This window comes from Mandrillus leucophaeus, unplaced genomic scaffold, assembly GCF_000951045.1.
Source record: "Mandrillus leucophaeus isolate KB7577 unplaced genomic scaffold, Mleu.le_1.0 Scaffold216, whole genome shotgun sequence".
In the NCBI taxonomy this organism is placed as follows: domain Eukaryota; kingdom Metazoa; phylum Chordata; class Mammalia; order Primates; family Cercopithecidae; genus Mandrillus; species Mandrillus leucophaeus.
Genome location: NW_012102210.1, coordinates 3,292,800 through 3,305,112, shown reverse-complemented (window position 1 = coordinate 3,305,112; position 12,313 = coordinate 3,292,800). Strand labels below are relative to the sequence as shown.

Sequence of the window (12,313 nt, the reverse complement as noted above, 5' to 3'; positions counted from 1 at the left end):
TAGAGACGGGGTTTCACCATGGTCTCCATCTCCTGACCTTGTGATCCGCCCGCCTCGGCCTCCCAAAGTGCTGGGATTACAGGCGTGAGCCACCGTTATACAACCAGTCTCCAGAACTTTTTTATCTTGCAAAACTGAAACTGTATCCATTAAACAACTCCTCACTTTGCCCTCCCCTAGCCCCTGGCAACCGCTCTTTTGCTTTCTGTCTCTGAATCTGACAACTCTGAGTACCTTATAAGAGTGGAGTCACACAGTGTTTGCCCTCAAGGTTCATCCATGCTATAGTATGAGTCAAAATTTCCTTGCTTTGTATTTATGTAATTTTATTTTTCAGAGACAGGGTCTTACTTTGTCACCCAGCCTGGTGTGCAGTGGCGTGATCATAGCTCACTGCAGCCTCAAACTCCTTGGCTTGAGCAATGCTCCTGCCTCAACCTCCCAAACAGCTAGGACTATAGGCATGTTCCACCACACCCAGCTAATTTTTAAAAAGTTTTAATTTTTGTAGAGACGGTGGGAGGGGGTGTCTCAATATGTTGCCTAGGCTGGTCTTCAACTCCTGGCTTCAAGCGATCCTCCCACCTGTGTCTCCCAACGTGCAGGGATTACAGGCATGAGCCAATGTGTGGCCTCCTTCCTTTTTAAAGCTGAATAATATTTCATTGTATCTGTATAACACATTCTGTTTATTCATTCATTTATTGAGTGACACTCGAAGTCCTTTCACTTCTTGGCTATTGTGAATAATGCCACTATGAACATGGATGTACAAATAGCTCTTTGAGACCCTGCTTTTACTTCTTCTGGGTATACACCCAGATACAGAATTGCTAGACCATCTGATAATTTTCTTTTTACTTTTTTGATGAAGTGCCAAATGGTTTTCTATAGGGACCACATCATTTTCCATTTCCACCAACAGTGGTGTACAATGATTCCAATTTCTCCACATCCTTGCCAACACTTTGTTATTTTTAGGGTTGTTTTTTATTTTTTTAAAGTAGCCATCCTAATGGGTGGCTATTTTAAAAACATTGTATGTGAGCATGTTTTAATTAAACAGATTTTTTTTTTTTTTTTTTTTTTTTTTTTTTAGATAGAGTCTCGCTCTGTTGCCAGGCTAGAGTGCAATGGTGTGATCTCAGCTCACTGCAACCTCCACCTCCTGGGTTCAAGCGATTCTCTTACCTCAGCCTCCTCAGTAGCTGGGACTGCAGACGCATGCCACCCTGCTAATTCTTGTGTTTTTAGTAGAGATAGGGTTTCACCATGTTGTCCAGGATGATCTCAATCTGTTGACCTCATGATCCACCTGCCTCGGCCTCCCGAAGTGCTGGGATTACGGGTGTGAGCCACTGCGCCCAGCCCAGACTATTTTTTTTTTTAAGAGTAGTTTTAGGTTCACAGAAACATTGAACAGAAAGTATAGAGAGTTTCCATTACACCCAACACCAACACACTCTCAGCTTCCTCCACTATCAAAGTCCTACACCAAAACGGTTCATTTGTTACAACCAATGAACCTACATTGACACGTCATTATCACCCAAAGTTCATAGTTTGCGTTAGGGTTTGCTCTTGGTGTTGTACATTCAATGGGTTTTGACAAATGTATAATGCCATGTATCCACCCTTATACTGTAGTGTCATACAGAGTAATTTCACTGACCATTATTCATCCTTTCCTCCCCACAACCACTGGCAACCATTGATCTTTTTACTGTCTCCATAGTTTTGCCTTTTCCAGAATGCCATATAATTGAAATCATACAGTATGTGGCCTTTTTAAGGTTGACTTCTTTTACTTAGCAGTAGGGATTTAAGTTTTCTCCATGTCTTTTTATGGTTTGATATTTTATTTCTTTTTAGTGCTGAATGATGTTTCATTGTTTGGATGTACTACAGTTTACATATCCACTCACCTACTCAAGGACAGCTTAGTTGCCTCCAAGTTTTGGCAGTTATGAATAAAGTTGCTCTAAACATCCTTTTGGGCTGGGTGCAGTGGCTCACACCTGTAATCCCAGCACTTTGGGAGGCTGAGGCAAGCAGATCACCTGAGATCAGGAGTTTGAGACCACCCTGGCCAACATGGCGAAAACCCATCTCTACTAAAAATACAAAATTAACTAGGTGTGGTGACACATGCCTGTAGTCCTAGCTACTCAGGGGGCTGAGGCAAAAGAATCGCTTGAATCTGGGAGGCAGAAGTTGCCATGAGCCCAGATCGCACCAATGCACTCCAGCCTGGGTGACAAAGACAGACTCTGTCTCAAAAAAAAAAAAAAAAAAAAAATCCTTTTGCAAGTTTCTGTGTTAGCATAACTTCTCAACTCATTTGGGTAAATACCAAGGAGTGCAATTGCAAGATCTTCTGGTAAGAATATGTTTAGTTTTGTAAGAAACTTCCAAATTGCCTTTCAAAGTAGCTGTACCATTTGGCATTCCCACCAGCAATGAGTGAGAGTTCCTGTTGCCCCACATCCTCATGGTTTTGATTTGCATTTGAGCATTTCAATATAACAACATTTTTTTCCCACTTGACAGTCATTGATTTTTAATTTCTTCAAGGGAAGAAAATAGCAAATATTTATTCAGAAACTTTTAAAAATAAACGTTTGTCATTTTACTTTTGTCAAAATAAAAATTATTTTCATATGATCTGAAAAGAATACTCATTCAAAAAACTTCAGGAATAAGACAAATAAAGTAGAAAAAAATTCCCACCATCATGATAACCACTTTGAACTTAAATCTTTCCAGACATTTTCAAGATATATACACATTTAGAAAAATTGTATCAGGGCCAGTGGCTCATGCCTGTAATCCCAGCACTTTGGGAGACTGAGGTGGGAGGATTGCTTGAGGCCAGGAGTTCAAGACCAGCCTGGGCAAAATAGTGAGACCCTGTCTCTACAAAAAAAAATAAAAATAAAAATAAAAAATTAGTTGGGTGTAGTGGTGTGGATCTGTAGTCCCAGTAACCTGGGAGGCTGAGGCAGGAGGAGCTTTTAAGCCCAGGAGTTCAAGCCTGTAGTGAGGTATGATTGTGCCACTGCACTCCAGCCTGGGCCTCCCAAATTGCTGGGATTACAGGCATGAGCTACTGTGCCCAGCCTCTTATCTGCTTTTTATTTCAACTGTTCTAGTGTTAAGCTGTAATGGTGATAGCCTTCTCTCATTGGCCACTCCAGGCCATCTCCTTCAGGGACCCCTGACCACACAAATACTTGTTTAAAGTTCCTCCATTTACTTCTCATATCAACAAAGAAAAACGAAGACCTCTAGTTGATAATGTTAAATTCAATCTTTAGCTTTCTCTTCAATCCATGACTGACTAAAAGTTTTGTTTCTGAGGATGATTTTCATCTGGATAAAAAACAAACTTCTTGGTCATTAGAGAAATGCAAGTCAAAACCACAATGAGATACCATCTCATGCCAGTTAGAATGGTGATCATTAAAAAGTCAGGAAACAACAGATGCTGGCAAGGATGTGGAGAAATAGGAACACTTTTACACTGCTGGTGGGAGTGTAAATTAGTTTAACCATTGTGGAAGACAGTGTGGTGATTCCTCAAGGATCTAGAACCAGAAATACCATTTGACCCAGCCATCCCATTACTGGGTATATAACCAAAGGATTATAAATCATTCTACTATAAAGACACATGCACACGTATGTTTCTTGTGGCACTATTCACAATAGCAAAGACATGGAACCAACCCAAATGCCCATCAATGATCGACTGGGTAAAGAAAATATGCCACATATTCACTGTGGAATATTATGCAGCCATAAAAAAAAGAATGAGTTCATGTCCTTTGCAGGGACATGGATGAAGCTGGAAGCCATCATTCTCAGCAAACTAACAGAGGAACAGAAAACCAAACACTGCATGTTCTCACTCATAAGTGGGAGTTGAACAATAAGAACACATGGACACAAGAAGGGGAACATTACACACCAAGGCCTGTTGGGAGGTGGGGGACAAGAGGAGGGAGAGCATTAGGACAAATACCTAATGCATGTGGGGCTTAAAACCTAGATGACAAGTTGATAGATACAGCAAACCACTATGGCATGTGTATACCTATGCAACAAACCTGCACGATCTGCACATGTTGTCCCAGAACTTGTAAGGTAAAAACAAACAAAAAACTTCCCAATAGCTATGGTTGTTCCTAAAATGAATCCCAAGGTAAACAAGAAGGCAGCAAATGCGGTGAATCCAGGCGGAAGAACTGAAAGAGGATCTCTCCAGGCCGCACTTGTATCAGTGTTTAGTGTGTTCCCTCCAAAGAAGAGCCGATTACAAAGCTGTGTGTACACAGTCAAAATAAAAATGAAAGCAGCATGGATACAAGCCAGAGGTGCTAAAAGGAGGAACAGAGTGAACGAAGTATGATTTTGGTAACCGTAATCGTTGTGAATGTGTGATGAAATTCACACTTCCTCCAGTTCTATGTAAGGGCTGATTTCACAATACAGAGTCAATCAGGGCCACTGTAGAACATATTGCTGTAACCCCACGGGCTGTGATGGGACCCTCTCTTTAATTCTTGGAGATTTTCAAACTTGATAACTGAGCCGAATGTATGCATTTTGGCAAGGAAGAATGTCTTCCTACTTTTAAAGAATTAGGGATTTCTCTTTTCTGTGCACACATTTCCATGTGCCACAAGTCCCAGTGTGTTCTTTAACTGTCACGCCTTCAAGTTGTGACATGTTAACATGGATTATGCCATTTTCACCGTGAAGCACTCAAAGCTGTTTATCTTAAGTAGGACAATCAAGTATCTTGGTTTGAAACCCAACCTCGGTCTGGTCCGTGGTGCCCACTCCTCAGCCATGGCATACTTGGGGGCTAGAAGAGGCCAGGGCTCACCAGAACAGATTTTCTCCTCTTTGGCTGACTCCATCATGAACACCTCAGCCCAGAGTAAGCAGAAAGCAAATCTTGGTTTCCAGAGGCCGGAGTGCAGGACCCACGTGTCTCCTGCCGGCGTGCTTGCTGTGACTTGGCAATAAAGTATTGTACAATTAAGATATGTACATTTTTTTAAGATATAGTGCTATTGCACAGTTAACAGACTACAGTGTAGTGTAAACATAACTTTTATATGCACTAGGAAGTCAAAACAAAAAAAATGGGTGCAACTTGCTTTACTGTGGTGGTCTGGACCCAGATATTCAGTATCTCCGAATGTTTAGCTTGTCTGAACACCGCTCTCCACTTTCCAAGTGTTCTGAGCCTTGGGTGGCTTGGGAGGTGCCCCAAGATCCGGGCTCCAGTAACCCCACTTCTCTTATTATCAGGCAGTCTCTCACTCCCACTCCCATACTTCCTGGCAAGCACTTGGGCGTGTGTTTCCCAGCCTCCCTATCTTGGGAGACGGGAGAAGCTGGGGATGGTGGTGATGGGGAAAAGTGGGGCTGGAAGCCTCCCCACGGGATGGTTCTTTTAAAAGTCAAGCTCTACCGAACACTCAGGCCTGCCTACCCAGAAGGGTAGCTTTTATTTTTTTATTTTGGAGACGGAGTCTTTCTCTGTCACCCAGGTTGCAGGACAGTGGCCCAATCACGGCTCACTGCAGCCTTGACCTCCTTGGCTCAAGCGATCCTCCCACCTCAGCCTCCCGAGTAGTTGGGACTATCGGTGCAAACTACCATGCCTGGCTACTTTCCGTATTTTTTGTAGAGACTGGGTCTCACCATGCTGCCCAGGCAGGTCTCAAACTCCTGGGCTCAAGTGATCCTCCTGCTACAACCTCCTAAAGTGCTAAGATTACAGGTGTGAGCCACCATGCCTGGCCAAGGGTGTCTTTTAAATGAAAGTAGGGATTGGGCACAGGGGCAACTACTAGACTTAGGCCTTATTTCTATTATTGTTATTATATTATCCATAGTTGTCATGTATTGAGTTGTGTCTGCATCTGCAAATTGTACTGCGCTTAGCCATGTGTATGCATTCTTATTTAATCCTGTTTTTGTTTTTGTTTTTTTTTTTGAGACAGTCTCACTCTGTCGCCCGGGATGGAGTGTAGTGGTGCAATCTCGACTCACTGCAATCTCTGCCTCCCAGGCTCAAGCGATTCTCCTGTCTCATCCTCCGGGGTAGCTGGGATTACAGGTGCCAGCCGCCATGCCCAGCTAATTTATGTATGTTTTCAGTAGAGACAGAGTTTCACCATATTGGCCAGGCTGGGCTGGAACTCCTGACCTCAAGTGATCTGCCCACCTCGACCTCCCAAAGTGCTGGGATTACAGGCGTGAGCCACCGTGCCTGGCCTAATGCTGGTATTATTTACATTTTAAAACGTTGAAGACTGTGAGACCAGGGAGGTCAATTTACTTTTTGAAGTCACACAACCAGTAAGTGAGGAAGCCAGAAATCTCCCCAGTCAGTCTCACCCCTGCACCTGCCCTCATAAGCTTGGCATTATGCCTCCCCTAGCACTGAGGGAGAAAGCTCTACTTGCAACCCGGTGTTAGCTGAGAACTATTAAAATCATCACTTGCAGTGTTCTGAAGGCGAAGTTCTCACATAACGTCACGCAAATAACTAAGAATCAGTTTTAGTTTCAAAATGTTACTGCAAATGTGGGTCCTCCTTTCCATACATTTGGTTTAAGAAGGATTTTTGGGTAACCAAAAATAACCTTTAACAAGTCCAATGAAGAAGCTGTGAAAAACCAAGATAGGAAGAGGCCACTCAGGACTTCATCAAAGTTACAGTTTATCCTACATTTTTCATCGTATTTATTTATTTAGTTTTTTTGAGACGGAGTCTCCCTCTGTCGCCAGACTGGAATGCAGTGGTGCGATCTTGGCTCACCGCAACCTCTGCCTCCTGGGTTCAAGCAATTCTCCCCCCTCAGCCTCCTGAGCAGCTGGGATTACAGGCACATGCCACCACGCCAGGCTAATTTTTGTATTTTTAGTAGAGATGGGGTTTCACCATGTTGGCCAGGCTGGTCTCGATCTCCTGACCTCGTGATCAGCCCGCCACAGCCTCCCAAAGTGTTGGGATAACAGGCATGAGCCACCGGGCCCAGCCTTTCACTGTCTTAAAAATACTTTACTTCAATACATTGTGGTAAGAATTGAATCTGGCTGATAGATCTCTGGCAACAAAGGCGGACTCTGGAAGCTTTCTGAGTTATTCTGGAAAGTGGGTTTGTGTGTGGCCCAATGCTGAGTAACACACCTAGGAAGTTCACTTCCTCCAGCTCTTACAAAACGGAGTCAACTGCCCCAAGTTTTATAAATATGAGGCGAGTCTCTGACTAGAACCCAGTTATGGTCCTTCGCTGCCCAGGCAATTTTAAAACTTGACCCTAATCTAAAGCACCCACGTAGAACTTTCTGCCTCTAGAGTTGTCAACGCTTCTGAATCATGAGCTCCAATCCTCAGGTGTATTGATTGCTTTATTTATTTATTGTGTTCATTTTTATTTTATCACTCTATGGACTTGGCTTTGGCTAGACACAGAGTCCAGTTTATCTTGCCTTCAATAAGGACATCCTGTATCTCCTCTAACTCAAATGAAAAGTCTATTTGTTTATTGGCCATTCTACCCAAATTCCATGCCAGCTTTTTAACAAATGGTATAAATTGGGATTCTCAGATCAGCATTTGACATAAGGAACAGATGAGCTTTAAATAATAATTCCACAATAGGCTGCTACTGCCATCATTTTTGCCTTATGGTAGTAAGAATAATATCAAATCATTTGCAACTTTTATTGACCTATCCTCAGCTATGGGCCATGGACGAATTGACCGGGCACTGCCCTTCTGCTTCATGGGTCAGAGCTGTGGAACAACTTTCCTGAGGGCTGATCCAGGCTGAGCTCTGACACCATGTACTTTTCCACTCATAAAAACAAAAACAAAACAAAACAAAAAAAACCCGATGCCATCTTTGGATAAGCTGGTTGCATAGCCTCCCTTGCTATTAAGGAAAAAAAAAAAAAAAGAGGCTGGGCATAATGGTTCATGCCTATAATACCAGCACTTTGGGGAGGCCAAGGCGGGAGGATTGCTTGAGGCCAGGAGTTTGAGACCAGCTTGGGTAACATAGCAAGACTCTGTTTCTACAAAAAACTTAAAAGATTAGCCAGGCGTGGTGGTGTGCATCTCTAGACCCAGCTACTCGGGAGGCTGAGGCCGGAGGATCACTTAAGCCCAGGAGGTCGAGGCTACAGTGAGCTATAATAGGGCTACTGCACTCCAGCCTGGGTGACAGAGCAAGTCCTTCCTCAAAAACAAACAACTCTTCCCCCCAAAAAACACCAGAAAAACAAAAACCGCACTCACACAAAAGAAAAATAAATATTCTTTCTTACTCTGATGATATAGTTTAATTTTCTCGGACAGGGAATGGTTTGTATATACAGCAGAAGCTACTAGCCAATTATGGACAGAAAGAAAGGCTACAGATCAAAAACGTTTGATGCTAGTTGTTACCTAGGTAGGTATTCCAAGTTCGTAAGTAAGGAGACAACCACACTGTCTGAAATTCAATTCCCTAAATTTGCTTATACAGAAACTTTTGTGGTTACTGCAAGCTCCTTCTTCACTGTAAAGTGGGAATCCATTTAGTAAGTGGACCTATGGGCTCTGTTCTTCCATCTTGGTGAGCCGTGTTAAAACAAAACAAAAATGTGTTAAAAGTTGAGAGCCTCATATCTTACTCAGCCACCAATAAAGAATGGCAGCTGCACCCCAGGCACTTGCCAAAGATTACAATTCTGAGCTCACTGCCACTAAATATTTATTAAAATGTTAGTGCAGAGAACAACCCAGAGTTGTTTAAAATGCATGCAGTCCACCTGAGCTCCCAGATATGACGAAATCCATCCGTAGGCTAGGTCCAGTTAGCAGACAACCCAGTGTCTCAGCTGGACTATGTTGCCTTCCCCACACCCACCACAGTTTCAGTAGAATTACATTCACCATATCTTGTGCCTTAGTGAGACTCCATCATTTCTATGGGAAAACAGAACCCCTCTACCGGATGTTGGGTTTGTTATGCAAATTATTTATTATGTCATACATCCTACGGCCCATCCATGGTGGAAATGTAAGTAATCATGGTTTACGTGTTTTGCTTTATTGCTGAATTCACTTTGTTGCATACTTGATTTCTAGATTCCTTTTCCCCACTTTCAATTTATTTTCTCTTTCTAGTATTTTACACATCCTGGGAATCTGTCTGAAATCCTTTCTACAAAGTTTCTAGAGTCCTGTGGGACTTGGCATTTAGTAGGCATATAGTAAATATTTGTTGAATAAAAGTGGAAGATACAGAAATTAAAATGAAAACATTTATTTCTCCCTCACTTGGGTTCTCTCAACACTTCAGGATAAAGTTGGTGCTCATGATTCTGCGTACACTCATTGATCATGAATTGCTCGTGCGCTGCGAGAGTAGGGCTCCTTTATCTTACTTCGTTATCTGCTCCTTGAGGACAGAGAGCATAACATCTACTTTTGTGTACTTTGAACCGTGCTCTGCACACAGCAGGTACTCTATACGCAAATTAAATGAATGACCCACAGCCTGGATGTGCGACCCACCTTTTTGGGAGAAGGTCACTACCCCATTGTCCAGCTGCTATTATCTAAAGCTAACAGCACTTGGTGTTCCCATTTATATTAGCTCATTCACTTTGGGTCGTACTGCCCACAGTAGAGATGGTAGGTTCTAGTTTTTTTCTTCTAGGCACACACGGTGGACATCTGTTACCTCTGCCTCCCCAGCATCTACTTCCCCTTCTGCTATTAATGCCACCACCATTCTTCTTTGGAAATGAATGCTGCCCCACTCTCAGTGCATGTGGCTTAGATGGGTTATGGGTGCATGATCCAGGCCTGGCCAATTACAGCATTCCATCCTCCAGGCCAGAGTGATTGGTTCAAGGATGAAGTCATGACCAAAGCCATGACCCAATAACTCAATTCCAAATATTGTGTTGAAACTGTTGAACTAAGAAGTTCTTTTTCTTGGCCAGATGCGGTGGCTCATGCCTGTAATCCCAGCACTTTGGGAGGGTTAGGCGGGTGGATCACTTCAGGTCAGGAGTTCGAGACCAGCTTGGCCAACATCGTGAAACCCCATCTATACTAAAAAAATATATATATAAAAATTAGCCAGTCATGGTGGTGTGCTCCTGTAATCCCAGCTGCCCAGCTGAGGCAGAAGAATCACTTGAACCCAGGAGGCAGAGGTTGTGGTGAGCTGAGATCTTGCCACTGCACTCCAGCCTGGGTGACACAGTGAGATTGTTTAAAAAAAAAAAGGTTTTTTCTTGTTGAGCTTACCAAGGCAATAGGCTATATAACCCTCTAGCTGTCAAAGCTACCTCACAGAAAAAGCCAATTAAATGAACAAACATTAAGCATAGAAGAGCCTAGAGATGAATAAAAAATTAGCCTTGATGACAATGGACACTGGATCCAACTGTACCTGAACATCAGTTTTAATTGAGTTTTCTGTCAGTGCAATTAAAATAATTTTTGTTTTTTTTTTTAAGACGGAGTCTCGCTCTGTTTCCAGGCTGGAGTGTAGTGATGCAATCTCGGCTCACTGCAACCTCCGCCTCCGGGGTTCAAGTGATTCTCCTGCCTCAGCCTCCTGAGTAGCTGGAATTACAGGCACCCACCACCATGCCCGGCTAATTTTTTTTCGTATTTTTAGTAGAGACAGGGTTTCACTATGTTAGACAGGCTGGTCTTGAACTCCTGATCTCTGGCGATCCACCCACCTCAGTCTCCCAAAGTGCTGGGATTACAAGCATGAGCCACTGCGCCTGGCTGCAATTAAAAGAATTTTAACTAACAGGGTTCTATTTTCATTATGTGGTTTCCTCATAGGCCAGCTGAAGTCTCAAAGGCCATAATCATAGGCCCTGTGCTTATAGAACAACACTGTGGCTGAGAACCAAAATATTTGTGTAAACTTATCCTGCATTTACCATGGTTCAATTAAAAATAATTTTAAATTCTTGGCCAAGCACAGTGGCTCATGCCTGTAATCCCAGCGTTTTGGAAGGCTGGGGTGGGAGAATTGCTTCAGGTCAGGAGCTTAAGACCAGCCTGCACAACAAAGTGAGATCTCGTCTCTACTAAAAATAAATAAATAAAAAATTTAAACCCTCCTACAACATGGGAAAGGTGAATACTAGGCTGCGTGAGAAAAGTTCTAGACACAGGTGTCTAAGTGTGGTGAGCAGAGTGTTAAGAGCTGTTCAGTGTGGCACAGGGGCTTGTGCTGTAGGTGATATGGAAATATTTTGATGGAATTCTGCTTTGATATGATGCCATTCACTTTTTTGAAGGCAAAATGGGGTGAGGAGAGGAGGCTGCTGGGGATAGGGAAGCTAACCATAGGGAATTATGGAGGAGTATCTAAGAATAGTGTTACTTCCTTTAGTCTAGGTAATGTTTTCACTTCTGTCACCCACCAATAACCCATTATGATTTGTCCAACACAAGGAACATCCTACATTCTAACGCAAGCCCAGAAAAAAAGACAGAAATAACCCTGGGTCATTGTGGGAGTTCTTTTTTGAAGGAGGCTGAGGTTGGGAAAAGTAATCCTTCCCTAGGAATAGATCATAAAGGAGACCTGCTAAGTCCAGATGGGTACCCAGGACTTCTTCAGGCTGTCTAAGGCCAGCGCTTCTCTCTTCTTTAGGTCAGTTCTTTCTCAGCTCTCCACTCACCACGTTTTGTCCAAAGAGCTCTGCTAGTTCTTGCGACAAGGTTTATGTTGAATGGGTTCCAGTGGTGAGGTCACCCTCATGGAAGGTTTCCATATATGACATGCCTCTGCTGCTACGCCCAAGAGCTTTCCCAAGCCCTTTTCACTGATGCTATCCAAGAATAAGGTCTGGCTGGATTCCCATATTGAAGGGGCAATGAAGTTTTAGTTTCTGAAAATAGAAGGTACTGTCCTTTTTGTCTAATTATTAAAGCAATACATGTTCTTTGTAGTACATTTGAAAAAATTCAAAAAAGGGTATGGGGAAAAATGAACAGTCATCCCATAATTCTGTCACCTATGATAACTAATATTAATATTTTAATGTACTTCTTATTCATAGTTTTTCTGAATACATGTATTTATGTATATTTTAGGAAGGTAGCATTGCAGTGTGGTTGAGTGTGGGTTTGGAAGTTTGACATTATTCATTTGGAGTTCTGTGACCTTGGGCGACTTAAAGTCTTTTTTTTTTTTTTGAGACGGAGTCTCGCTCTGTCGCCCAGGCTGGAGTGTAGTGGCGCGATCTCGGCTCACTG

At 42.8% G+C, this 12,313-nt stretch overlaps 1 pseudogene; it reads right to left on the bottom strand.

Moving 5' to 3' along the window:
- The window catches only part of LOC105540221, a 9,869-nt pseudogene extending 5,432 nt beyond the window's left edge, over positions 1-4,437 (bottom strand).
- Positions 4,438-12,313: the final 7,876 nt, after the last annotated feature.